The sequence below is a fragment of the Orcinus orca genome, chromosome 6 (assembly GCF_937001465.1).
Source record: "Orcinus orca chromosome 6, mOrcOrc1.1, whole genome shotgun sequence".
NCBI lineage: Eukaryota > Metazoa > Chordata > Mammalia > Artiodactyla > Delphinidae > Orcinus > Orcinus orca.
The window spans coordinates 32,538,437-32,566,401 of NC_064564.1; the positions used below are offsets into that span (position 1 = coordinate 32,538,437).

Below are 27,965 nucleotides of genomic sequence, written 5' to 3' on the forward strand. Positions count from 1 at the left end.
TTCCTGGGTCCTAGTTTGGGAAAGTCATAATAAGCATGGAGGAACGATGTTTTAGGTTAATATTAAAGTAGGAAAATTACGGATTGCTTTGAAAAGACAAGTATCTTCAAAACCTGGCGCAGCCGGCTGACACTACTCCCTCACATACAGCTGGGTAAATTGAGGCAAAGCGGGCGGGACTAAGACCTCAGGGGACGGCTGGGGGGCCCGTGCTTCATGGGGCAAAAGGTACACACTCCCAAAACCAGAGCACAGCGCACAGCAGCCAGGCGCGATTTCGGAGGCCACGTGACGGCGCCGGTCCATCACAAGCAGAAGGCAGGACTCCGCACCGCCACTCTCCCAGTCGTCCAATAAGAGACAGGGAGCAGACAAGGTGGGCGGGCACCACCCGCCCCGCCTCCGAAGGCCGCCCAGCGCGGGGCGGGCCCAGCTGCCGCCCTCCAGTGGGGTCCCGGCCAGCACTGCTCGGCCGAGGCAAAAGGGAGATGCAAACGTCAGTCAAACGGCCCCGCCAATGAGTTCACGCGCTGCTCTCGAGCCCGCCCCTGCGTCCGCCTCCCGACGCCCGCGCTGCCTTCCCTCAAGCCGCCGCGGCCCGCCAGCCCGCGCCTCCATCCGGGTCCTCGTGTGCGGGTTTCGGGTGGTGGTGGGTGCGAGGGCCGGGCCATCTCCGCGGAGGGCGGCGGCGGCGGCGGGCGGCGGCCTCCTCCGCGGTCCTGAGGTGGGTACAGAGGCGGGACGGTGAGCGCGGGCCCGCCGCCATTTTCCTTCTCTCGGACCCCCTGAGGCGGTGGGAGAAGGGGAGCGCTGCCGGCAGGTTGGTGGAAGCCTGGGGGCCGGAGTGAGCCGGGCGGGCGGGTTCCGAGCAGAGGTCGCGGGAGACGGCAGCGCGGGCGGGGGATGGGCGCCGCGTGGCGCGGCCGGCCCCAACCCCCTCCGCTTCCCGCCCAGCGCCTCACGGACTGGGGGGAGGGGTCATTCTTCACATTCTTCACCCCGCCCTTCCCCCCACTTCAATCAAACTTGGGCGGGGGAAATCCCGCCCTCGCGCTATGCCCATTGGCCGGCGTTGCCTCCCGCGGTGGCGTGACTGGTTGTGGACGCCGCCAGGTCCCCCTGACGTCACTTCCGCTATCAGGTTTGTGGGCCTGGGAGACCTTGGCCTTGGGGGCTGGGAAGGTAGGAAGTGCGGGGGAGGGCCGGGCCTCGCGGGCAGGCAGGCCTTGGGCTGGATCCCTTACCCTAATCCGCCGGCCGAGCGCAGCCTTGGGTCCCGCAGCAGTTGTGCGGCCGGGTCCACCCCGGCGGCCGTCCTTGGCGGGGGAGGGGGCGGACAGGAGGAAGTGGTATCCCGGGGGACGGGCACGTGCATGGCGACCTGGGCCACAGCCAGCGGCCCCAGCCCTTACTCGGGGCTACCCACCCTGGAACCAGGCTGGCTAATACACGTTCCCGGAGGACTCCGGTGTGAGGAACGCGTAACCTTTATGTCCTTGGCTAGCAATAGCCTTCGGTCTTTCCAACTTTTACAGTAGGGCCTGGCCCCCTGCCTTCTGTATCAGAGATGAGGGTGTGTGTTTTGCACAGTTTTTAACTCTCCGGCTTTTTAAAATAGACTTCTCACATTTGAGAGGCTTGGCAGATGGGAAAAAGGCATTGGAGATAATGAGTGTTAAATTCTTGAAGTAAATCAGAAGACGGGATGAGTTTTTTTTTTTAACTTTGCTGATAATTATTGCTTTCTTGGCACTTAGTTGCTAGTTAAAACCTCATTTAGCAGTCCTCGTTTATATCTGTTGGCCTGAAAATCATGCAATAGTTTAAGAAAATTTAATGTTAAATTCTAAATTTAAACGTAATTCAGAAAGTAGAATAATTGTTTTTATCCAAGTTTTTCTGCTGTATGGCAGTCTGATTCGTTTACAGTATATTCAGGGAGTATATGTAGTAAAGGCAGTAAAGTTTTGTAAGTTACTTTGGGTTTTTGGGGGGTGTTTGATTTAATGTACAGCTGTTAAAGTATTGTTTTGAAACTTGTGAACTTTTTGAGAATAGTTAGCATTAACTAGAATTTCTTGGTTTAGAATACAGCACACTAGGTATTTGTGTACCTTTTCTTTCAATAGCTAATGTAATGGTAGCTTTGTTAATAGTGGGAATTGCTCGTTATTAAGAGTTCTAGACCAGTGTTTCAAATTGTAGGTCCTGGCTTATTGGGTCATGAAATCACTTTAGTGGGTGGTGATCAGAATTTTTTAAAAAATAGAAAATACTAGTTTGTTACATGAGACTATTGATTCAGCTATATCCATGTTTATTCCTTCAAAAATACCTTTTCTGAGGGTGTCAAAAAAGTTTGAAGAACAATACTTTTAATAGATATTTTTCTCATTTATAGCACTGGTTTTCTCCAAGGAGTATTAAAAGTAGCCCAGTTTATTTATATTTGGTGGAACATGTTCCCTCACTTTTGTTTTCAGGAGTTGGGGGAAGTAAATTTGCTATCAGTGACCATGCAGTTTAATCACTTAATATTTTTAATAGTCTGAGAAGCTTTTATTTAGACAGTAAAGGCTCTTCTCCATCCCAGAATATTAACTTCCAATGATTTTTCCATGTCTAGATGAGAATAGAAGAATCTGGATCCCCAGTAATGAGTTGTCAGCATTGCCCTCATGTGACCTCAGGACTGGAGGAAAGGAGGCCTGGTCACTGCATGCTCTTTGACTGTATGGATATTCTAAGCATTGCACAATCACTTAAGATAAAATGAGAGCCACTACTTTTTTTCTTATGCTAAGTCTTTGAAATCTAGTGTGTATTTTACAGTTACAGCACATCTCATTTGGGGCTAGTCCCATTTCCAGTACTCAGTAGTGACATGTGGCTAATGACTACCAGATGGATAGTAGTCATTATGGATTGCTTAGCTGCTTTTCAAAAATTAGCTTTGTCTAGCTAAGTATTTGCTGTTTCAGATTATCAGCCAAAAATTTCCCCTTTTTCTATAGCCTCATCTCAAATGTGAGGAAATTGCATCAGGTGATTTCTTAGGCTCCTTTTAGGTCTAAAACTTAAGTATGCTGAGGCAGCTGACAACTACACTTTACTTTTGCTTCTCTAGGAATGTGTTAAGAGATTTGAGATGATCTGTTTTAAAATAACTGGTATTAATGATACATATGATTTAGGAGTTTTTCTGTTAAGTAGTCATCCTTTTTTGCTTTGTGTTAGTATTCATTATCATGAAGTTATGCTATTTGTTCACTTGGTAGTTTCTTCCCTTCCCCCCAGTTTTTATTTGGTCAGTTATATGATTGCTTAATGCATAGAAGGGAACATTTTTCTTGTACATTGTAAACTAAGGATATGGTCAATTATTGTAAACTGGGGAATATGGATTTAATGACAGGAACCCACCTTTTCTTGGCTTTGGGGGATGTGTAGATTATACAGTGGCTTTTCAACCTGGGAACGTATCAGTATAATGAAGGATCAGAAGGCAGACTGGGATGGGAGGATTGAGAAGTAATGGTGTTTATACAAGGACCATTAAGCAGAACAAGCCACCCAAGTGGAATACCCTGCCTCACCGTAAGTATTTGTGTGCATTATAGGGTTTGTAGCAGAATTTACTATTCTTACGAATACAGGGAAGTAGGATAGAATGCACTTGTAGGGAAGTTGGCCCCAAATTAATATTTTGCATTGGGAAGTCTACAAAGGAATACTGGGAGTTGACTTGACATTAGGTAACTTCTTAAAAAGTTTCAGAATTTAGATAATTTCATCTAATCCAGAACATCTTATGTACCTGCTGTATGTCTAAGAGTGAATGAAAGGAAATGGTCCTTTTGGAAAACATAACTAGTACTTAGCTATTTAAAATTTAATGTGAGTCTCAGGCTTAGTGCAGTATATGGTAGGATAACAAATTTAGACTTATTGTGGTGATCATTTTACAGTGTATACAAATGGCGAATCATTATGTTGTACACCTGGAACTATACAATGCTGTATGTCAGTTATACCTCTGTTTTAAAAAAAAATTCCTCCACCCCCCAAAGAAAAACCCAAGAAAGTAAGATCTTAGATTAGAAGTAGGTTGATTTTCATTAGCAAAAACTTAGTTATATCTAAAAATGTAATCTTGTCAATTTCACATGTCAACTGAACACTGGTGGAGTGATCCCTGGGTAAAAGTAATGCATATGTTCTGTCAAAGGAATCAAAATATTATTGGAGAGTTTGCATATATTCTTATTTAAAATGCTTTTATATTTTGCATAATGTTTTAATATTCAGCCAGAATCATCAGATAATTTCATTCATATTCAACCAAATATTTGAAGGAAATCTGTATTAAGTAGCCAATATTCAGTTTATACAACCATAAGATGGCACGTGAATAAAGGTTTTTAAAAATAAAGCTTTCTGAGCTACTTTGTTTATAGGAATATGTAAATTAATATAAAAGATGGGAAATTAGACTGCTGGAAGAACAACATTTTAGCTCAGAAGTTCAAACTCTTAATAGGTATTAAGTATACAGAAGGTAGAGTGTGCCTGTGTTTGGACTATGTTTGTTTAGCATACTTTTAAGAATTTAGAAAGCCATTTGTTTAAAATACTATTTTAGGAAAATTGACAAATGTGAAGGTGGTATTTATAATTTTAATTAGTATATAGCCTTCAGAATGTACATACAGATATGTTTTTAGGACCATAACACCTAACCTTTTGGTTATAGACTTCTTTGCAAATGTGGTAAAAGCTATGGACTCTTGCAGAAAAATGGTACATACAATTTCTGGTGGTGACTGAAGCCGGTTATGGATGCAGGTTAAGAACCCTTACTTTTAGTTGTTGACTATACAAGTATGTTAAACATATGATGTCATAACATTGTCATTTACTAAGATGTAAGTGGATTTTAAAGTATGAGTGTTATGAAACCTTGATGTAAATAGATAAACAAGCTTATTTCTAATCATGAAGTAGATTTGCCTCTTCACAGCATGTTTTAAATTGACACAGCATGCTTTAATTGAAGATAAGTACAATATTTTTGACTGTCACAAGTATATCCAGGAAGGTAAAATTACTCTCCTAGTTTCTCAGATTGATTTAATTTATTAAGAAAAATGGTTACCATTTGTTGAGTACTTCTGGGTCATTAAGGTGCTTTGCATGTGTTCTAAAGCTCAGAACAACTGTATACGGTGTGGATGTTAGTTCCCCAGCTGGAGAGGAGAACTTAACCTCAAGGAGGTTATTTAACTTACCCAAGAACATAGCAGCTAGGTAGCTGCTTGACCTCAAAGCCGTCGCTCTACACTTCTTTCCCGTACTGCTATGTTACACAGAAACATTTTGTCCAAGTTCAATTGTGACTTTCAATCACTAGGATTTTTAATGGGGAGGGGAGGAGTTCAAGCTGCAGATTGAGGTAGTAAGTGAATAAGGTTAGAAAATGCATGTAAAGTTATGTTCCTTTTAGAAAAAGGAATTACGTGAAAGGTCAGATTCAGATAGTTTTAGCTAATATTCTTGTCTAAGAATGTTTTAGTGAAAAATCTAATACTGATGGTTTCAGCTACAAGTTATTGGGCATCCACTGTGCACTTAGCATTGTACTTCGTGCTTTTTGTATTTTATTTCTAATCCCTCTTAACATTTGTTTGTTAAGATTTGTCTGATTTTTATGTTGAAATAACAGAGGCCCAGAGATTACTTGATGTGTCTAAAGACATGGTAAATGGGGTACCAGGATTCAAACCCAGTCTCTGATTCTGAAGTATACTTGGTAAAGGGGAAAATCTCAAGGACTGAAAATAACACCTAGCTAGTTACCCAACTCCTTTCTCTTTCTCTAGCCAAACATTGTATACTTGTGGTCAGTGTACATGTTAGGATTTTTACTTAACCTTATTTCTTAATGAACATTTCCATGGGTCCTTATAATCCATAAATTCTAGTATATGGATTCTGTTCTGTGTTCTGAAAGCTTACTTAACTAAACATTACCTCCTCTTCGCTGTAAGATTTTAGTTTCCAAAATTTGCTCTAATCAGTGTTATCTGAAAAACTGCAGGCTGAAAACCATCAGTGGATCATAAAATCAATATAATATGTATAGTAAAGTATAAAGTAAAACAGTAGGGGGGTTAGTGTTGATTTGTGAACAGTATTAAATATTAGTATCTTACTGTATTTGTGTTTCGTATTGTGTATGTATAGACATATGATGAGTACTATTTAGAAATAAATTTTTCTTGTGTGGATCATGGAAAGGTGGAAACCACCACACTAATAAATAGTGATGCTACATAGTAGATATTTGTTCCCTGTGCCCCTCACCGATAAACACTCAACTTTTGGATTATGTTTGTATATATTTCCCCCCAAATTGGGGAGCATTTTAACAGCCCTTGGTATATAAGTTGTCATATCGCTTTCTACTAATATGGGTAGAAAGTGTAGAATTTCTGGATCAAGAAAAACAGTATGAAGTAAGCATGCCACACTTGCCAAGATTGAAAAAAGAATACATTTTAGATTCTACGTTTATTTTAGATTCCTATGTTTGATGAGGATTCAAACATGTTTTAAACGAGAAAGTTCAGCTGGACTTGAGGATTGGGATAGAGGTACCAGCTGGTTCTACTGTTGGCTGTCATCTTAAAAGTAAGGACTGTTGGTGGTTCTGGAGAAAGATAATTGGTTTATAAGTGCTTGACTTTTTAGAGATAGTTGCCTGCACGTTCATACCTTGAATCATCTGGCCTTTTAGAATTGAAATAAGTTCAGGTATGGTAAGTTTGGAGATCCAATGTTAATCTCTTGTAATTTGGAGCAGGTTATTAAACTTCTTGGCACCAGTTTTTGCCTTTGTAAAATAGAGATGATGAGACTATTAAATAAGGTGGCACAGATGATGGGGCTTAATGTGGGGCCTTACGTGTATTGAGGGTGTGGTAAATCTTTTCCTTTATTATTACGCATCATTTAGTCCAATGAATTGATGTTACAGAGGCTCTAGAAAGGCTAAGTTACTTGTACAAGGGTTCAGTGGCAGTGAGTGAGTAGGGCCAGGATACGAACCTCGGTTTTTGTTGACTCCAAATGAGTAATGTTGCTGTGAACGTTGATGTACAAGTTTTGTGTTTAATTTTCTTAGGAATATACCTGTGAATGGAATTGCTGGGTCATTTGGTAACTATTTAACTTTGATAAACTTCTAAACTTTTTCAAAGCACCTGACCATTTTACATTCCAACCAGTAGTGGGAATGTAATCTAATTTCTCTATATCCTCAACAACACTTCCTTTCTTTTTGATCTCTCTTTTTGATTATGGCCATCCTAGTGGGTCTGAAAGTGCTATCCCATTATGATTTTGGTTCGGGTTTCCCTAAAGACTAATAAATGATGTTGATTGTCTTTTTATGGACTTATTGGCCATTTGTGCTTATTGGTCATATCTTTGGAGAAATGGGTATTCTTTACCCTTCTTTAAAATAAGTTATTTGTCTTAAGTTACTTTTATATGTGGTGTGAGGTAGGAACTCCAATTTATGTTCTTGCATGTAGATATCCAGTTGTCCCAGCACTCTTTGTTGAAAAAACTATTCTTTCCCCATTGACTTGTCGTGGCACTCTTGTTGAAAATCAGTTGACCCAGCGTGTATGGAGTTTACTTTTGAACCTTGAATTCTAATACGTTGAGCTATATGTCATAAGAGTGGTTTTGATTATAGGTTTTGTTTATTACTACTAAATCACTACTTAGTAATTTTTTTTTGGCGTTAAATTTAGGGCATTCCTTAACAAATCTTTATAGTAGCTATCTCAAGTATGAAGTCTGTAAATTGAAGACTGATATTTAATATGGTTTAGCTTAAGGGTTTGATTATAAAACTAAACTGATCGTGTTGCTTAGTTCAGAGAGTATTGTACCAAAGTGTTAAATAGCTTGGTTTCTGACTTTGATCTTCACAGTACCTTTCTAGCTAAAGGAAGGCTCCTGATCCTGACTCAGATCCAGTAGATTATCTTTGATTTTCTGTTAATAAGATCACTTAGTGTTTGCTGACATGGAATATATGAGTAGGTTAGTTTAAAAATTATGTTCTCTTTGTGTATATTTTTGGATAATTCCTTTGTACATTATTACGTTTAATCATGGGTTATGCGTTTTACAGGACTTTTGAGTTTTTGAGACTTTGTTAGAGGGTCTTGTATTCCTCCTTTGTAATGGATTTTTTGGGGGGTTTCTCAAGGAAGGAAACTGTAAGAAAATCAAAAGTGTATAAGTCAAGTAAGAGATAAAACCGTGATTTCTGAATCTTGTAAGCATATGGTTTCATATAATCAAGAATTTAGAATAATACTAATCAAAAATAAGAAATAAAAGCACTGTATAGTTCAGGAATATAGCTACAGTTTAAATTGATGATTTTTGGAGCATTTGTTCAGTTAAACTTAGTTCAAGTTAAGTGAATGAAAGTGGTCTAATACTTTTTTTTTCTCCTTTAATCACACAGGAGAACCAGGATTACCTAGGAGAAAGCCTTCCTGTGGTGCTCAGCTGTGGTCTCTTTTCAGCATTCACCCTGGGCATTCTCGTCACTGTGGGATGAGGTAGTAGGTTGTATAGTTTTAGGGTCACACCCACCACTGGGAGATAACTATACAATCTACTGTCTTTCCTAACGTGATAGAAAAGTCTGCATCCAGGCAGCCTCATATAAAATCAATAACTAATTGTACAACATTTGAGATTAACTTGTGTAAAAATGCTGTAGCGCAGCATTTCTTTATAGTGTACAAGTTGCTGCTTATTTTAGAGACTAAAAATGTTACCAAGTAGACTGATCGGGGGTGGGGATACTTTTTGCCTCTCATTTCTGTGTGTCAGAATAAGTGTGTGTTTTATTTTGATTGATGCTGATAATGCAACATAAAGAGATTGTACTCTTCATTCCAGAAGAAAATATTGCTCTGTCAGAGTGAGGTAGTAGATTGTATAGTTGTGGGGTAGTGATTTTACCCTGTTCAGGAGATAACTATACAATCTATTGCCTTCCCTGAGGAGTAGACTTGCTGCATTTTGTTTCTATCTAGATCATATAAAAACTCAGAAGAATGAATTTTGACATTGCTTTGAACTTACAGTTTGCTTATGTCCTTTGTTAATAACATTCTGTCAAATATGGTGTACCTACAATAGACACAGTAATCTAACATTTAAATTTTTCACATGTGGTATATTTCAGAAATTTGAAATTAAGCAAAAATCTCAGAGTGGAGAAAGTAAATAACCTTCAGGAAATCTTAATAGGGGACTCTTTGGAATTGTGAATAGATTAACTGCTCTTGGTACAGATGTCCAGGGTGAGATCCTAGGTGGTAAAGGTAAATACAAACTGGAAAAGCACTGTCTGAGCTAAAATGGAGTCAGGTTGATTATGACTCATTCCCTGGTTTGGATTTTTGGGTGCCTTGGGCATCGTTGTAATCTCTGTTTCACTGGCTTGTTCATTTGGACAACTTCGCTCTCCAGCCTGGAAAAGGAGAAATGGGCTCTTGCATTCAGCCCTTGTTCCCTGGTTAAGTCCTTAGGATCTTAGCTTTGCCCTACCCCCCAAAACCTGACGTGGGCCTTCATTCACAAAGGGAGGTCTCCTGAAGTTGTCAGATAAGGAAATCCATGGTTTGTTGTTTTTAAGAAAATGTGAGGATAATGCTAGAAAGGGCTACTTGAGTTTTTAACACTCATGGAGGTTCATGTTTCAGTTTTCTTCCAATGGCCAAACCATCAAGCAAGGCTAAAGCTCCCTGTTTTAAGTACTTGCCATTTTTATTTTGGGAGAAGAAAAAGAGGCAAAGTAGAGGTGAGGGAGAGGTCACCTCTTCCCAAATATTTCCATCTGTCCTGAGTCTTAATATCTAAGATAATCCCTGTGCAGTGCCATTGGCAGCAGGAACTTTGCATGAGAGAAAACATCAAATTCTCTCTTGGATGGTCCAAACCAGGTAATTTATCCTGGGTCAGATTTGTGTGTTTTATTTCATCCCTGGCATATAGATGGAAACCTGCATGGTCCAGAATTGGTCTTTGTTATAGACTAGACATATACACATGCTGGGCAGGGGCCTTTTGTAGTCATTGCGTTTTGGTGTGCCAAAGAAAAGTGGGAATAGTTGAGAAATTGTTTGGCAAGTGCAGTTTTGTGGGTTTCCAATACATGTGCCTCCAGTGTGGATATCTTCACCATTCTGCATTTGGAAACTGAACTAATACCTTAGGTCTAGTGAAAAATGAATTTGTATCATTTATTGATTGTACAAGGACACATTTCATAACCTTATTGGCCAAGCCCAGTAATTGATTCAAGTTGTGGAGAACTACGTTTTGTGAAAACCTTTAAAAGTACCTTATGGTATAGTGAGAGAGTCTCTAAAAGCTTGTTTTTGATGGTAACAAAAACCACAATCAGAATTTGCTTCTGTTTACTCGAAGTCAAGGGTCAAAAATCCAAATAACCTGGGCCTAGAAGTGGCTGGTTTATAACTAGGAAACAGCATCTAAAGGGGACAGGCCATAAGTTAATTTGCTTCAGTTGACGGTGGTAAGAAGGATTTATACATACTGTCACCTAATTCTCTAGTTTATCAAGAGAGGTGGAGAGTTTATGAAATATGTTTAAATTTTAGTACTATATTAAATGTTTCAAAAAGTCTGTGGCTCCAATGGTACATGATAGGCTGGGTATTAGGCTTCTGGTTTGCATCCTCTTGGTGTAATTGAATTACTTTTTATCCCTTCATAACAAGAGGTTTGATTTTAAGCAAACACATTTGTGGTTTTTACCAAAGGCGTATGGCCAGTAACTTTTTTTTTTTTTTTTGGCTTTGTGGCTTGTGGCTTGTGGGATCTTAGTTCCCTGACCAGGTATTGAACCCAGGCCCCCAGCAGTGAAACCACAGAGTCCTAACCAGTGGACCGCCATGGGATTCCGGCCAGTAACTTTAAAAGCATCAGTGACCGAATTCTAATTGGTTTGAATTTGAAATAAAACCAAAAAAATATGGCCTAATTTAACAGGTTAATTTGAAGTCCATCTGCTAAGTAGAAGACTGGCAAGAAAAAAATGGGTTCCTAGGAAGAGGTAGTAGGTTGCATAGTTTTAGGGCAGGGATTTTGCCCACAAGGAGGTAACTATACGACCTGCTGCCTTTCTTAGGGCCTTATTATTCCACGGTAACCGGTTTCTTTGCTACCTTGCTTTGGTGTAAACAGAGTTCTTTCTGGAGGTTTTCTCACAAATGAAAACATTGCAGGACTACCAAGGGGAGCCATGCTTGCATTAGTGATTTATAAACAGCAGCATGGTACCAACATCAATCAACTACTGAGGATTTAAGACTTCTGAAGTATAGAGTTGCTCATGTAATCTCACTTTGGGGTTGCTGGAAAGTTTGGGAAAGCACAGTTTGTTTTTGTTTTTGGTTAAGATCCCTTTTCTGATCAAGAGACTGCCAGCTCTATCCCCCTCTGTAGCCTTTGTTACACGTGAAAGAAGGCATTTAATGAAACTACTGAAATATTTTGCTTTTTCCTCCACTGTATTTATAAATATTTATCTTGCTAAGTTTCTATGTTTCTTTGTCTTTGGGGCTTAAAATTTGGAGCACTTCTTAGGGGTGGTATTATATTGTGGGAATCCATCATTGTATTGAGCACTCATTATGGTATGTAATCCTGTGATTGAATCTTTAATGTGTACAAGGACTGGAAGGTCAACAAAAATGAAGGGTTATAAGATAGAGTCATTATATTTTGTTAAACATCTTTCTAATAAAAATATTACTTTTACCTTAAAACTTGTGCTTTTAAATCATTCTTAACCTTCATCATCATCCTTGCCAAATTAGATGCATTTTTTAATTAGATTTGTTTTAAGGTCTGTTGAAGTACTTAACTTCACTTTTTATTTGCAGTAATTTGCTGATTCTACTATTATTCACAGATGTATGTTAATGAAGCTAACTCGAGCCATATCCTACACTTCCAATTTTGTAAATGCTTATGTGTCTTTGTATACACAGTTACACTGGCTTAGGACATCCTACTTTCTTGAAATAATTCTCATTCTTTTGAGTTTACTAAAGCAGACACTACTTGGCTCATTATCCCTCTTCAATTCCCAGCCTAGTTCAAACATTTACCATATACTAGGAATGGTGCTGAGTCTAGGATTTGTGTACAGTTAGCATAGCTAAGAAGTAGCTTAAAATTTTTTCAAATAATTTGAACAGTAATATATTTAAAATACTACAGGGTCAGTGAAGTTTCCCATCCTGTTTCCCACTCCTTAGAGACCCGTTACAGTGGAATGAAGGTCATGAGGTGGGTTCTCAGCATGTTCCACGCCTCTGACTGATTGGGGCTTTAAATTTCCTCTATAAATTGAGATCGTTGGTTGTGGCATTTTTTATGTTCAGTCCTTTAAAATCAAAGGTGTTTAAGATTTCAGTTGATGAGTGGCAAAACTGCATCAATTTCATGTATACCTGTGTGAGTGAAAATGTATAGGAAAAGAAGTGAAAATGATACTGGCTATACCAGGGTTAGGGATGATTTTTTAATCAGTAATTCAAAATTTCTCTAGTTTTGCTTATAAAGGTATTCTAAATGATCTTTAACCATCTTCCTTGTTAAAATATTTGGTACACCCCAGCCAGCCCTCATTTTTCCCCCATTCCATTGAACTAATTTTCCAGATTGTTCTATTTTGTGTTTTCTATTTGGCCTCCCATGGTTGGGATCTTGGTGGGAGGGGAGCTGAGGGGCTCCTTGGGGATTGGACATCAGTGCCTTCAGAAATATTTGATGCTTGAACAAGCATGTGAAAAGATGTTCAACATCATTAGAGAAATGCAACTCAAAACCACGGGTGTCAAATCAGTCAAAACGACTGCAAAAAGTCTACAAATAATAGATGCAGGAGGAGGTGTGGAGAAAAGTGGACCCTCCTACACTGTTGGTGGGAATGTTAATTGGTGCATCCACTGTGGAGAACAGTATGGGGGTTCCTTAAAAACTAAAAACAGCTACCATATGATCCGGCAATCCCACTCCAGGGCATACATCTGGTGGGGGAAAAAAAAATGCAAGTACCCTAATGTTCATAGCACTGTTTACAATAGCCAAGACATGGTAACAAGCCATGTGACCATCAACAGACAATTGATTTAAGGTGTGTGTGTACATACAACAGTGGAATATTCAGCCATGAAAGGAATGAGGTATTGCCATTTGTAGCAACATGGGTGGACCTGGAGAGCTAAGTGAAATCAGAGAAAGACATATCACTTATATGTGGAATCTGAATGATAATACAAAGGAGTCTGTCTACATGCAACACAGAAGCAGACTCAAAACGTGGTTATCAGAGGGGAAGTGGGGGTGGAGGGGAGGGATAAATTAGGCGTATGGTATTAACAAACTACGTAAAATAGGTAAGCAATAAGGATTTACTGTATCATACAGGGAACTATAGTCAATGTCTTATAATCTATAATGGAAAGTAACTGAAAAAATATTTAACTGAATCACTTTCCTATACACCTGAAACTGACAATATCGTAAATCAACTGTATTTCAAAGAAAAAGAGTTTGGCTGTTGGCCCACCTGAAGAAAGCATCTGCTGTATTAACTCCTTGGGATTCTGAAATCCTATTTGCTTAAAAGCTGTAACTTAAAATTTTAGATTGACTTAGGCTATTTTTATCTTAAATAAGAGAGCCTACCTGTGGAGTAATTGCATTGAACTGCTGTTAACATTAATGGGTTAAATAAATTTACATTTCAAAGAAGTATGAATGTTGCCTAGTGCTAGTATGGAAGCTTCATGATTGCTGTCTAGATTCTAGCTTTTCTGCGGACTCTAGCATGGTTTGCATTCTTAAGGTCACCTCTTTGTCACACTATGACTGCTATTAACTGGCCATCACCCCTTTTCCAGGCAGGAAGATGTAAGGGGAAAGGCAGGAACATTTCAGCTGCCAAACCTGTTTGAAGAGTTTTCCCAGCAACATCACGTAGTGATTCACTTGTGAGTCATCGGTTGGTGCTATGGCACACTACAGTAGCTGTAAGGAAGGCTGAGAAATGGGGAAGGCTGGGAAGATGCTTAGCAGGGCAGTTTCCAGGCTGAGCAGAATTGGTTCCACTAGTAAGGAGACGAGAGAGAAGGAGCTGCACAGGTAACTACACAGCAGAGGGCATTAGGAAAAAAATCGGCATAAAGACAAATGGCGTCTGTTCCCCCCCTGCCATACTTGAGTGGCCTTGGTCAGGGCCCCTTCAACCCTTGTGGGCTTGATGAGAAGTTTCAGTTGAGATGGAAAGGTTCAGTCAGAAGGGCTCTGTGGGACTTTCCATCTCAGCTGAGAGAGCTGGTTAGGGAGGGACCTGCAAGGATCCTAACAGATCACCCCTAGCACAGAGTCAGGTATGAAACTGGAACTAATAAGTTTTTTGTTGTTGTTTTACTTAAATTAATAAACTGTTATTTAGAGCAGTTTTAGGTTCACAGCAAAATTGAGCAGGAAATAGAGTTCACATATGCCCTACATCCCTGCCCTTGCCCAAAACTTCCCCGCTATTGACATCCTGACCACAGTGCTACCTTTTTTTAAATTTTTATTTTTAAATGTAGTTTTAAAAAATTTTTATTTTTGGCTGCGTTGGATCTTCACTGCTGCGCGTGGGCTTTCTCTAGTTGTGGCAAGAGAGGGCTACTCTGTTACGGTGCACAGGCTTCTCATTGCGGTGGCTTCCCTTGTTGTGGAGCACGGGCTCTAGGCGCATGGGCTTCAGTAGTTGTGGCTTGCGGTCTCTAGAGTGCAGGCTCAGTAGTTGTGGCACACAGGATTAGTTGCTCCGTGGCTTGTGGGATCTATCTGGAACAGGGCTCGAACCCGTGTCTGCTCCATTGGCAGGCGGATTCTTAACCACTGCGCCACCAGGGAAGTCCCAGTGGTACATTTTATTTTAATAAAGCATTTTTTGTCTTTCCCTTTCTTTTGAAGTTCATCTGCCATTAGAATTAGGCCAAAAAAGGCTTAGCTTATTGCCCCATGGAAGTAAGAGTATATAACTCAGCAGTGACCAAGGGGCAAATTATTGGCTTTGAGTGACAAAATTGGCTCTGGAAAATTAATGGCAGAAGCAGGTACTTAAAATGACTTTGAAATTTTTCATAAACTTGTTAAGAGGACAAGGACAATGAGTTGCATTATGGCAACAGAATACAAGAAAATGTGTAATGAACTTTCCACCCCAGAAGAGTTACCAGCAAGTAAGGAGAGAATGGGACTGCAGTTAGACTTTAATGAGTGCTGGAGGAGAGGTCCCTGAGCTTAGCGCTCTGGGATGGATATGGTGGAATTCCATCAATGGATTGGGGGGAATCCAAGAGCAGGGGGTGGCAAACTTGCCGCCTTTTCCTACACCATAACCTGGGAGACCTGTAGGGAAGACTACAGCATGGCACCTCAGCAGTAAGGTTGGAAGAGTGCTGTGGAAGACCTATCCAAATGACTTCCTTCCAGGAGAACCTCAAATTTTATTGAAGTATGGATCCTTGTCTCAGGAAAGGTGCCCTAGCTCTTGGTCTAGGGGTAGACTGACCAGATCCGACCAATGAGGTGTAAGGAGAGGTGGTGGAAGGGGAGAGGGTTTCATAAGGAATTTTCTGGAGGAGAAACTGCCTTGTGCTGCATCCTTACCTTTGAATGTGGTTGTGTGATGACCAGAGTTACTGCAGACACCTTGAGACCACAGAGAGGGAGGGAGGTCAATGCCAACCTGGAATTCTGACATCATTGAGCTGTTGAGCCAATGTCAGCATTTGCCCACCTCCATACTTCTAGTTATGTGAGAAAATTGAACTACCCTACAGTGAGTGGGTATGCTATTACTTACAGGAGAAAGCTCCCTTCACAGGATCCCAGATATCTCAGGGCAGTCTAAGGAAAGCCCCGAAGTGTGTTTAAGTATGAGAGAGGAGTGAAGGTGTGAAGACCATCAACTAGGAAGGAGGCTTGTGGGATAAGGATTATAGAGACTGGATCTCTGGTATCTGGAGGCCATGGTAGGACCCTGAACAGGAGCAGGGTCCTGAACATGCTATGAGGAGAGGCTAATGCCAAAGACCATGTTTCAGAAACCTAGGTCTTAGAAGTGGCGGCCAGCAAGGACCAAGTTCAGACAACATGTGGACCAGACACTCCTTCCTGGTGCTGAGATGTCAGCCCCTGAGAAACAGATCACCCTCAAGGAGGAAAATGGGTCAGGGAAGAACCCTGAGTTTGATAGACTATTAAAACTGCTTTAAATCAAAATAATTTCAGTTTTCTGTCATTAGCAGAAATGGGAGCATTTTAAGACATTCAAAAATAAAAAAATTTTAACTTACATTTTGTGCTATTGAATGGTAACACTACTTCTCTTCAACATATATTGGAAGTCTTAGCCACAGCAGTCAGACAAGAAAAAGAAAGAAAATGTATTCAAATTAGTAGGGAAGAGGTAAAATTGTCGTTATACGCAGATGACATGATATTATATCTAGAAAACACTGAAGTCTCCACACAAAAACTACTAGAACTGATAAACGAATTCAGCAAGGTAGCAGGATACAAGATTGACGTACAGAAATTGGTTGCATTTCTTTACAGTAACAATGAAATATGAAAAGAAATGTAAACAAATAATTCCTTTTAAAATCGCATCAAAAAAAAATACTTAGGAATAAGTCTCACCAAGGAGATGAAAGACGTATATGCTGAGAACTACAAGGCATTAATGAAGGAAACTGAAGATGATTCAAAGAAATGGAGAGAGATCCCATGCTCTTGGATTGAAAAAATTAATATTGTTAAAATGGCCATACTACCCAAAGCAATCTACAGATTTAATGCAATACCTATCAAAATACCCATGACATTTTTCACAGAGCCAGGACAAAAATACTAAAATTTATATGGAACCATAAAAAACCGAGAACTGCCAAAGCAATCCTGAGGAAAAAGAACAAAGCAGGAGGCATAACCTTTCCAGACTTCAGACAATACTACAAAGCTACAGTAATCAAAACAGTGTGGTATTGGCACAAAAACAGACATATGGATCAATGGAACAGAATAGAGAGCCCAGAAATAAACCCACACACCCATGGACAATTAATTTTCGAGAAAGGCAAGGATATACAATGGAGAAAAACAGTCTCTTCAGCAAGTGGTGTTAGGAAAGTTGGACAGCCACATGTAAATCAATGAAGCTAGAACACACCCTCGCACCATACACACACACCAGAAACTCAGAATGGCTTAAAGCCTTAAATACAAAACAAGACAGCATGAAACTCCTAGAAGAGAACATAGGCAAAACATTCTCTGACATAAGTCATAACAATGTTTTCTTAGGTCAGTCTTCCAAGGCAATAGAAATAAAAGCAAAAATAAACAAATGGGACCTAATTGAACTTAAAACCTTTTGCACAGCAAGCAAACAGAAAGAATAGACAGCCTATAGACTGGGAGAAAATATTTGCAAATGCTGCAGCAGACAAGGGCTTAATTTCCAAAATATACAAATAGCTCCTACAATTCAATAACAAAAAATCAGACAACCCAATCAAAAAATGGGCAGAAGACCTAAATAGACATTTCACCAAAGAAGACATACAGATGGCTAATAAACATGAAAATATGCTCACCATCGCTAATTATTAGAGAAATGGAAATCAAAACTACAATGAGGTACCACCTCACACTGGTTAGAATGGCCATCATTAAAAAGTTTCCAGGGTCTTCCCTGGTGGCTCAGTGGTAAAGAATTTGCCTGCCAATGCAGGGGACACATTGGGCATATACCCAGACAAAACTACAATTTGAAAAGGTACATACACCCCTATGTTCATGGCAACACTATTTACAATAGCCAAGACATGGAAACAACCGAAATGTCCATTGACAGATGAATGGATAAAGGTGTGGTGTGTGTGTGTGTGTGTGTGTGTATATATATATATATATAATGGAATGTTGCTCAGCCATTAAAAAGAATGAAATAATGCCATTTACAGCAGTGTGGATGGACCTAGATATTATCATACTAAGTGAAGTAAGTCAGAAAGAGAAAGACAAATATCATATGATATCGCTTATATGTGGAATCTAAAATGTGACACCAATGAACATATCTATGAAACAAAAACAGACTCACAAATATAGAGAACAGACTTGTAGTTGCCAAGGGGGAGAAGAGGAAGGGGAGGGAAGGATTGGGAGTTTGGGATTAGCAGATGCAAACTATTATTAAAAATTTAAAAATAGGGCTTCCCTGGTGGCGCAGTGGTTGAGAATCTGCCTGCTAATGCAGGGGACATGGGTTCGAGCCCTGGTCTGGGAAGATCCCAGATGCCACGGAGCAACTAAGCCTGTGTGCCACAACTACTGAGCCTGCGCATCTGGAGCCTGTGCTCCGCAACAAGAGAGGCCACGACAGTGAGAGGCCTGCGCACTGCGATGAAGAGTGGCCCCCGCTTGCCACAACTAGAGAAAGCCCTTGCACAAAGACCCAACACAGCCAAAAATAAAAATAAATAAATTAAAAGAAGGCTCAACATTTTAAAAAAATAAAAAAATAAAAAAATTTAAGTTACATTTTTATGCTCTTGAATGGTAACTGCAAATTTTGAACCTCTACAGTTATACTAATGCAGAACCCACTGTTTGTAAGTAGAGAGCTTCTTTGAGGACTTACAATGAAATAGTGATGTAGAAACATTTAAAAAGCAAACTATACAGGGACTTCCCCAGTGGCACAGTGGTTGTGAATCCGCCTCCTGATGCAGGGGACACGGGTTCTATCCCTGGTCCAGTAGAATCGCACATGCCGCGGAGCAACTAAATCCGTGTGCCACAACTACTGAGCCTGCGCTCTAGAGCCTGCAAGCCACAACTACTGAAGCCCGCGTGCCTAGAGCCTGTGCTCTGCAACAAGAGAAACCACCGCAGTGAGAAGCAAGCGCACCACAATGAAGAGTAGCCCCTGCTTGTCGCAACTAGAGAAAGCCCGCACGCAGCAATGAAGAACCAATGCAGCCAAAAATAAATTAAAAAAATAAATTTATTTTAAAAAAGTTAAAAAAAGCGAACTATATAGCTTATCTATTTCTCACAGGTAATGTAGACTAAGTTTCTAGTATCTCATTTTATATTCCTAGGTATATTAGCCAGAGTACTTAATATGAGCATGTTTCATATGACAGGTTCTCAGTAAATGCAGTATGTGTGTGTGTGTGTATGTGTGTGTGTGTGTGTGTGTGTGTGTGGTCCTTGCTTTGCATGGTACCTTGTTAACAGAAATTCATGCACATAAGAATTGTGTTCTTCTTTTGCTTTGCTTGATAGAGAACCACAAAAAGTGAGAATGAACAAGGCTCCAGTATGAACACGTTTGCATTAACATGGTACCGTGCAAAGTGAGAACTGCCTGAATATATTTGTACCCTTTTCTTCTTAAAATATGCCCAGCTCCCTTCCATGTCATGCTTCCCATCCCATTAGTCTAGGACCAATTAGTCATAGATTCTCATAAAAGCTAACTCCTCTAAACTTCCAGGTTGCATCATCCAGCCCATTGGCAGCTGGTTAGGAAGCTAAACACTAAATCCTGAGGTGTGATGTTTCAACCAAGTCTGAAAATGGAGAAGTGACCCAGCAGAAGTGGGGCACTGGCCAAAATGAGAAAGGAGGTGGCTGAGAAAATCTGAAGAGATGTACAAGGAGGTTCAAATATATTGGTCTAATAACTTTTAAGGTTGTAAATAAGGCTCCCTAAGTAATCTTATAATGGTTATTTTAATATCTTGGATACCCCAATATAGAGACTAGGGAAACAGGGTATGGTGAATGGCAAAGCAGAGGATGTCTGAATAGTGAGAAAATATATTCCAGTTACTGGAGAACTCCATTAAAAAATAGTATCTGATTTATATATAGTTGTGATTGAGAGGATGGTGACCTAGTCCCCAAGAGAATCATGCAATATGTAGTCCTTTGAATATGGTTTCTTTCACTTAGCATATTTTTTTTACAGATTTTAAATTTTCTTTATTTTTTTAAAATGGAGAGCAATAACCATAATTAAACCTTTTCTTGAAAATTCAGGATCAGGATCCTACACAACTATTTTTGTATTGTGTACAAATGTGTGTCTGTCTCAGGTTTTCAGCCTCCTCACTCTATTCCCAAATAACATTTCTTTTACTGTCCTTCTGCTTCCTACAGAGATGTTCCGTTTTCTAGCAAACTCCCAACTTGGGCCTCCGTGCAAGTTTTTGGCCTTCAGTATGTACAGAGCTTTGTTACCAGACAACCAAAGTTGCTATAAAACATGAATTTACTTGAATTAAACATAATTCAATAAGAATCCAAAAGACAATGAATAAAGACCTAAGAACTAAAATATAGGCATGCATCTAGAATATAGCCTTTACCATAGTTATCATTTCAAAGCTATGATCTTAAAAATTCCTGGATAAACCCCTTGATGTTTTTAGTCTCCCAAGGTAGGATGAAGGAGTGCTATTAAATTTCATCTATTGTATATGATGGACTCAACAAACCAGAATTATATATATATATAACATCCCAAGCTATCCTGAATAAGTTGTCCATAGCTCCAATAAAAGGACACAAACTCACACCTAAATTAAATGCATATATACCTTTAGGGCACATCAAGTAGAGTCAACATGATCTTCCATAAAAAATTCTGGCTTCAAAAGCTTAGTCACTGAAGCCAATCCTTGGCATGCCATGTAATCTCTCTATCCTGTTTCTTTGATAAAGAGGAATCATAATATCTACCTCATAGAGATCATTTGATAAATGAACAAAATAATTACAGAGCATACTTTCTAAAATATCATGGGTACACAAAACACAATAAGTAGTAGCTAAATTTTCAACCTAACACATATTAAAGGTTGTAAAACCTGATCTCCAAATTTAAGAGGAGAAATTTGAATCTGTTGTGAGAGATCATAAAGAATTAAAGACTTCTCAATGCCGTAAGAAAAAGAAAGTGAATATAAAATAAGGGCAACAGAGAACAATGTATTACATAAGGCCTACTGTTTATTTACGGAAGCGGGAGAGCATGGAGTAGGAGTGGAATTTAAGGTTTTATTTTCACTTAGCATATTTTTAAAGTTCATTCATCGTGTAACATATATGAATAGTTTATTCCTTTTTATTAAGTGTGGAGTCTTTACCGCTAGGCCACCAGGGAAGTCCCCTAATGGTGTCTTTTGAAGTGCAAAAGTTTTAAATTTTGATCGTCTCATTAATCCTTTTTTTTTTTTTTGATGGATCATGTCTTTGCCTTAACCCAAGGTCATGAAGATTTTCTCCTGAGCTTTCTTCTAGAAGTTTTATTGTCACTGTAACATTCATGTTTGTGATCCATTTTAAGTTTAATTTTGTGAATGGTATGAGGTAAAAGTGTAAATTTATCTTTTTGGTTATCCAATTGTTTCAGCACCCTTTGTTGAAAAGGCTATCCTTTTCCAGTTGAATTGGCCTGGCACATTAATTGAAAATCAATTCATCATACATATGAGGCTTTACTTCTTTCTATTCCTTTATTTTTCCAGCTTGTCTTCCTGTATCTAGCTTATTTCACTTAATGTCCTCCAAATTCATCCATGTTATTGCAAATGGCAGTGTTTTCTTTCTCTCACAGCTGAATAATAGTTCATTGCACGTATGTATCACATTCTTTTTAATCCACCTTTCTGTCAATGGACATAGATTATTTCTGTATCTTGGATATTGTGAATAAGGCTACAGTGAAAATGAGAGTGCAGGTATCTCTTCAAGTCCTGGTTTCATTTCCTTTGGGTATATACTTAGAAGTGGGATTGCTGTATCACATCATAATTTTATTTTTAATTTTTTGAGGAATGTCCATACTGTTTTCCATAGTGGCTACACCAATTTACATTCCCACCAAGAGTATACAAGGGTTTCCTTTTCTCCACATTCTCTCAAACACTTGTTGTCTCTTGGCTTTTTGATAATCAGTATCCTAATAGGAGTGAGGTGATATCTCATTGTAGTTCCCCCATCCCCAACTTTATTGAGATATAATTGACATGCAACATTGTTTATGTTTAAAGTGTACCATTTGATACATGTGTATATTTAAAAATGTTTACCACGGTAAAGTTAGTTAACACATCCTTCACCTCACATAATTACCATTTTGTTGTTGTTATTGTGAGAATATTTAAAATCTATGCAACTTTAAAGCATACAATACAGTATTACTAACTATAGTCACCATGCTGTACATTAGATACCCAGAACTTATGCCTCTTATCACTGAAAATTTGCACCTTTGACTGACATGTCCTCATTTCTCTCACCCCTGCAACCCCTGGTAACTACCATTCTGCTTCTGTGAGTTCAGGTGTTTAGATTCTACATATAAGTGAGGTCATACAGTATGTGCCTTTGGCTTATCTCACTCAGCATAATGCCCTCAAGGTCCATCCATGTTGTGGCAAATGGCAGGGTTTCCTTCTTTTCAATGACTGAATAATATTCCTCTGTGTGTGTCTCTTTATTTTCTTTATTTGTTCATCTGTCGATAGACACTTAGATTTTTTCCATGTCTTGGCTATTGTGAATAATGCTGCAATGAACATGAGTGCAGATATCTCTTTGAGATACTGATTTCATCTCTTTTGGATATATACCCAGAAATGAGAGTTTTGAATTACATGGTAGTTCTTTTTTAAAAAATTTTGAGGAATATTTATACTGTTTCCACAGTGGCTGCACCAATTTACATTTCCACCAGCAGTGCACAAGGGTTCCCTTTTCTCCACATTCTCATCAGCATTTGTTATCTCTCTCTTTTTTTGATAGCCATTCTAACAGATGTGAGGTGGTATCTCATTGTGGTTTTAATTTGCCTTTTCCTGATGATTAGTGATGTTGAGCACCTTTTTGTGTACTTGTTGGCCATTTGTATGTCTTCTTTGGAAGAAAGTTTATTGAAGTCCTCTGTCCATTTTTTAATCAAATTATTTGCTTTCTGCTATTGAGTTCTGTATGTATGTACCCCTTATGATATTAATCCCTTATGAGATAGATGGTTTGCAGACATTTTCTCCCATCCTGTAGCTTGCCTTTTCATTTTGTTGACTGTTTCTTTTGCAGAAGCTTTTAAGTTTGATGTGTGTAGTCCCACTTACTGATTTTTGCTTTAGCTGCTTGTGAGTTTGGTGTCATATCCAAAGAAAAAAGAAAAAAATGGCCAAGATCGATGTCAAAGATCTTTTCCTCTGTGTTTAATTCTAGGAATTTTACAGTTTCAAGTCTACTGTGCTTCCATTTCAACTTGAAGGACTTATTTGAACAATACTTGCAGGGCAGATCTAGTGGTAATGAACTCCCTCAGCTTTTTGTCTGGGAATTCCTTAATTTCTCCCTTATTTTTGAAGGACAGTTTTGCCAGATATAAAGTTCTAAGTTGACAAGTTTCTTTTCTTCAGCACTTTAAATGTATCATTCCATTGCCTCCTGGGATCCCTTACACATGATGAGTAGCTTTTCTCTTGCTGCTTTCAAGATTCTCTTTTTATGTTTGGTTTTTTCATTATATGTCTTGGCATGGGTCTTTTTAGATTTATCCTACGTGGAATTTGCTGCTTCTGGAATTTTGTTTTTGTTGTTTGTGTTTTTTGCTTTAAATTTTTTTAACATCTTTATTGGCATATAATTGCTTGACAATGTTGTGTTAGTTTCTGCTGTATAACAAAGTGAATCAGCTATATGTATACATATATCCCCATATCCCCTCCCTTTTGCATCTCCCTCCCACCCTCCCTATCCCACCCCTCTAGGTGGTCACAAAGCACCGATGAGCTTCTGGAATTTGTAGAGCTTTGTCTTTCCTCAAATTTCATAAGTATTCAGCCATCATTTCTTCAAATAATCTCTCTCATCTTCTGGGACTCATATAATTGTATATATTGGTCCTTTTGATGGTGTCCTGTAAATCCCTCAGGTTCTATTCACTTTTTGTCATTCTTTTTTTCTTCTTGATCCTCAGACTCAACAATTTCAAATGACCTGTCTTCAAGTTTACTGATTCTTCCTTCTGTCTATTTGAGTTTGCTGTTGAACCCCTCCATCTCCAGTGAATTATTCAATTCAGTTATTGTATTGTCACCTCCAGAATTATTTTTTGGCTCCTTTCAACACTATCTCTCTTTGTTGATATTCTTATTTTGTTCATATATTATTTGCCTGATTTCCTTTAGTTCTTTGTCCAGGTTTTCCTTTAGCTTTTTTGCATGTTTACGTAAGTTGTTTTAAAGATGTTGTCTAGTGAGTCTGTTGCCTGTGTTTATTCAAGGATAGTTTTTGGAGATTTATTTTGTTCCTTTGAGTAGGCCCTTTTTCTTGTTTCTGTGTATGCCTTATGATCTTTTGTTGAAAATTTGGCATGTGAGAAAACAGCCACCTCCCCTTGTCTTTGCAGATTACCATGCAATACCTTCAGTAATTGGCAGGGTATGTCCTCAGCCTTGGGATCCACTTGGGATGAAGCTAACATCTTCTCAGGTTTTTTTTCCTGGGCATGAATCTTGCTTGCGCCACATGTGTGCATTCCCCTCCCTCCAATTTCCCTGGAATACATGGCTGCTGTTAAGTGTGTTATCTTCTCGGAGAATCTTACGACTGCTTCTCAGGGCCTTGCATGACCCAGGCATCCATGGGTCAGTGATCCCCTTGCAGTTTTCATGTGCTGTTGTGCTTTCCACTTCCTTCAGTGACTTCTGCCAATCTGAGATCTGAGCTATGCTGTTGTTCCCTGTCAGAACTCTGGAGTCAAGTGCAACAGAAATCAGTTCCTCGGGTATCCCACAGACTAGTCCTTCTGACCTGAGGGAGGGAACTGGGAATTGGGTTACTTCATCTCAACCATGCCACACCTGGGAGAAAGTGGAGTGAGGGTGGGTAAAAAGGCCATAAAATTTCCTACCATTTGAAAGTGGGTTTTTTTTTATTATTTTTTCTTGATTGAGCATTTGCTTGGTTGCAGTCACTCTGTGAAAGCAATGTACCTTGTGTGAACTGGCTATCTACAGCTGAGGCAATCCCCAAATGAGTCTGACAGCTGGGTGCTCCCTACCAGCAACACTCCCAGTAGCTGGGATAATGATTCTTCATTCCTGAAGAGGGATCTAGGTGATGTGCCACAGCATCCATCTCAGACCTGAAGTCATGAAAAGCAGAGGAAGATTATGTGTAGATACAGGCCACATATACATAATGGCCATCCAGTGGCTCTAAAGGTGGCTAACAGGGTGTCAGAAATGGAGTAGAGTATCAGCTCTGATCTTGACCCCAGAAAATTCATGTGTACCCTGACATTTCATTATATGAGTTGTTTAATGTTCTTTGGCTAGAAAAGTTGACAAACTGGAGTACCAGGCACCATGAAATATGAGGGAGAAATGAGGACAGATTGTTTAAATATGAACACAGCATGGCCCAACCCAGATTTCCTTTATTCCACCCATGCAGACAGGTGAAATTCTCTGGAGAAGTTGAAGAAGAGGGGATGTGACTTACAGGCACCAGCTGGGAATGATATGCTGGAAAGAAAACAGTCGACTTAGGTAAAGTCTAAATACTGAATGTGAAACCATTAGCCTCTTCATTTTCACAGAACTTCTGTTGCTGGGCTAATTTTCATCTCCTTCCTATCCCCTAAAGGCAGAAGATTGTAGAAACAACTATCTCAGAGAAAAGATCTTCAAATACTGACACTTGGGAGAACCACAACTAAAAAAGTGGCTCATTGCCTGATCACTTGACAAGTAGCAGTTCTCAAACTGTGGTTCATGAACTTCTTGGGGGCCCTAGAAGGGCCCTAGGATCCTTTCAAGGGGTCCAAAATATCAAAATTATTTTTATAATATTTCAGATGCTATTTGCCTTTTTAAATGTGTTAATCTTTGCAAAAGATGGTGCAAAAGCAATGAGTAAAACTATTGGCCCATTTAGCATGAATCAGGGCAGTGGTACCAGTGTACTAGTAGTCATTCTTTTCTTTACTGACACACTCAAAGTTTTTTTTTTAAGTCAGTTTCACAAGATTCTCTTTCTTGAAGTAAAATTTAATTTTATGGAAATCTTCACCCTTTAGTAATGAATTTAATATTCTGTGTGACAAAATAGGAATATACAAAAGCATTTGAGCAATTGTTTGAATTTGTGACCTGAAGTTGATGTTTTTTTTCATGGGAAACCACTTTTCCTTGAAAGAACTACTGACAGATAAAATATAAATATTCAGACCTGGGTATCAATAGACATTTTCTCAAAAACAAATAAAATGAGCCAACCACTTATGACAGTATTTGTTATCAATGATAAAATTTAAGCTTTCAAGTGAATTTGTAATTTATAATTGTAAATGCCAGTGAGAGTTTGTCAGCTTCTCAATATTTAAAAATGTTTCTGATGAGATCATTGGTGATGTTAATAATATTTTTGATATTATGTAATAGAATATATTAACATTTGAAAGACCTGCATATCTCAGTGAACCAGTATTTTCCAAGTGACCAATGCATAATGTAACATGCATAATCTATGAGTAAAAGATTTATTCATTATGCAGAAAACAGGCTAAGGGATTTTAATGTAATGGTATGAGAATTTATTGATAGGTATTTAGATTCCACACTGCAACTAACCTTTAAGAAGACCAGTTGTTGAATTTTGGTGCAGTATCAAAGCAGCATATCCATAATTATCTAAAAGAACTATTAAAACGCAGCACCCCTATTCCAATGATGTGTTGACATGAGGCTGGATTTTCTTCATACACCTCAACCAAAAAAGTGCATCACCACGGACTGAATGAGGATGCACATAGGAGAATCTACTTGTCTTCTAATAAGTCAGACATTAAAGAGATTTGCAAAAAATGTAAAACAATGCCACTCTTTTCCCCATTTCTGTTGTTTTGAAAAATAGTTTCTTGTTTTGTTTTGTTTTTTGAGGTACACGGGCCTCTCACTGTTGTGGCCTCTCCCGTTGCGGAGCACAGGCTCCGGACGCGCAGGCTCAGTGGCCATGGCTCACGGGCCCAGCCGCTCCGCGGCATGTGGGATCTTCCCGGACCGGGGCACGAACCCGTCTCCCCTGTGTTGGCAGGTGGACTCTCAACCACTGCGCCACCAGGGAAGCCCTTGCCTTCATTTTTGAAGACTATTTTCCCTAGATACAGAATTGTAACCTATTAATTTTTGTCTTTCATCACTTTACAGATGTAGTTCCATTGTCTTGTGGATGTCATTTCTTCTGATTACATGTCAGCCATTTTTCTTTTCACTGTTTCCTACATGGATTGTCTTTTGTTCTGCTTTCAGGATTTTGTTATTATCTTGGTTTTCAGAATTTTGACCAGAATATGACTATATGTGGATTTCTTTGAATTTATCCTGCTTGGGGTACACAGAGCATCTTGGAATTGTGGGTAGATATATTTCACTAATTTTGATAAATCATGGCCATCGTATCTTCAAATATATCATCTCATTATTCCTTCTTATACTCCAATAACACATAAGTTAGACTGTTTGATATTGTCTCACATACTTCTGAGCTCTGTTCCAGTTTTTTAAAAATAGTTTTATTGAAGAATAATTGACATACAATAAGTGACACATTTAAAATTTGATAAAGTGTATATTAAAATTTGATGTAAAATTTAAAATTTGTGGAATGGCCAAGATGGCAGAATAGAAAGACCCTCAGTTTATGTTCTCCCATGGGAACACCAGAAT

General features: G+C 39.1%; 1 long non-coding RNA gene across 2 annotated transcripts; it reads left to right on the plus strand.

The window, feature by feature from the left end:
- Positions 1 to 284: 284 nt before the first annotated feature.
- LOC125964860 (uncharacterized) lies at positions 285 to 27,827 on the plus strand. Of its 2 annotated transcripts, none has more exons than XR_007478142.1 (2): positions 285 to 820; positions 25,693 to 27,827. It is a non-coding gene; the product is annotated as an uncharacterized LOC125964860 (long non-coding RNA). The 2 variants fall into 2 exon arrangements; XR_007478143.1 differs by lacking the exon at positions 25,693 to 27,827 and adding an exon at positions 8,549 to 11,891.
- Positions 27,828 to 27,965: the final 138 nt, after the last annotated feature.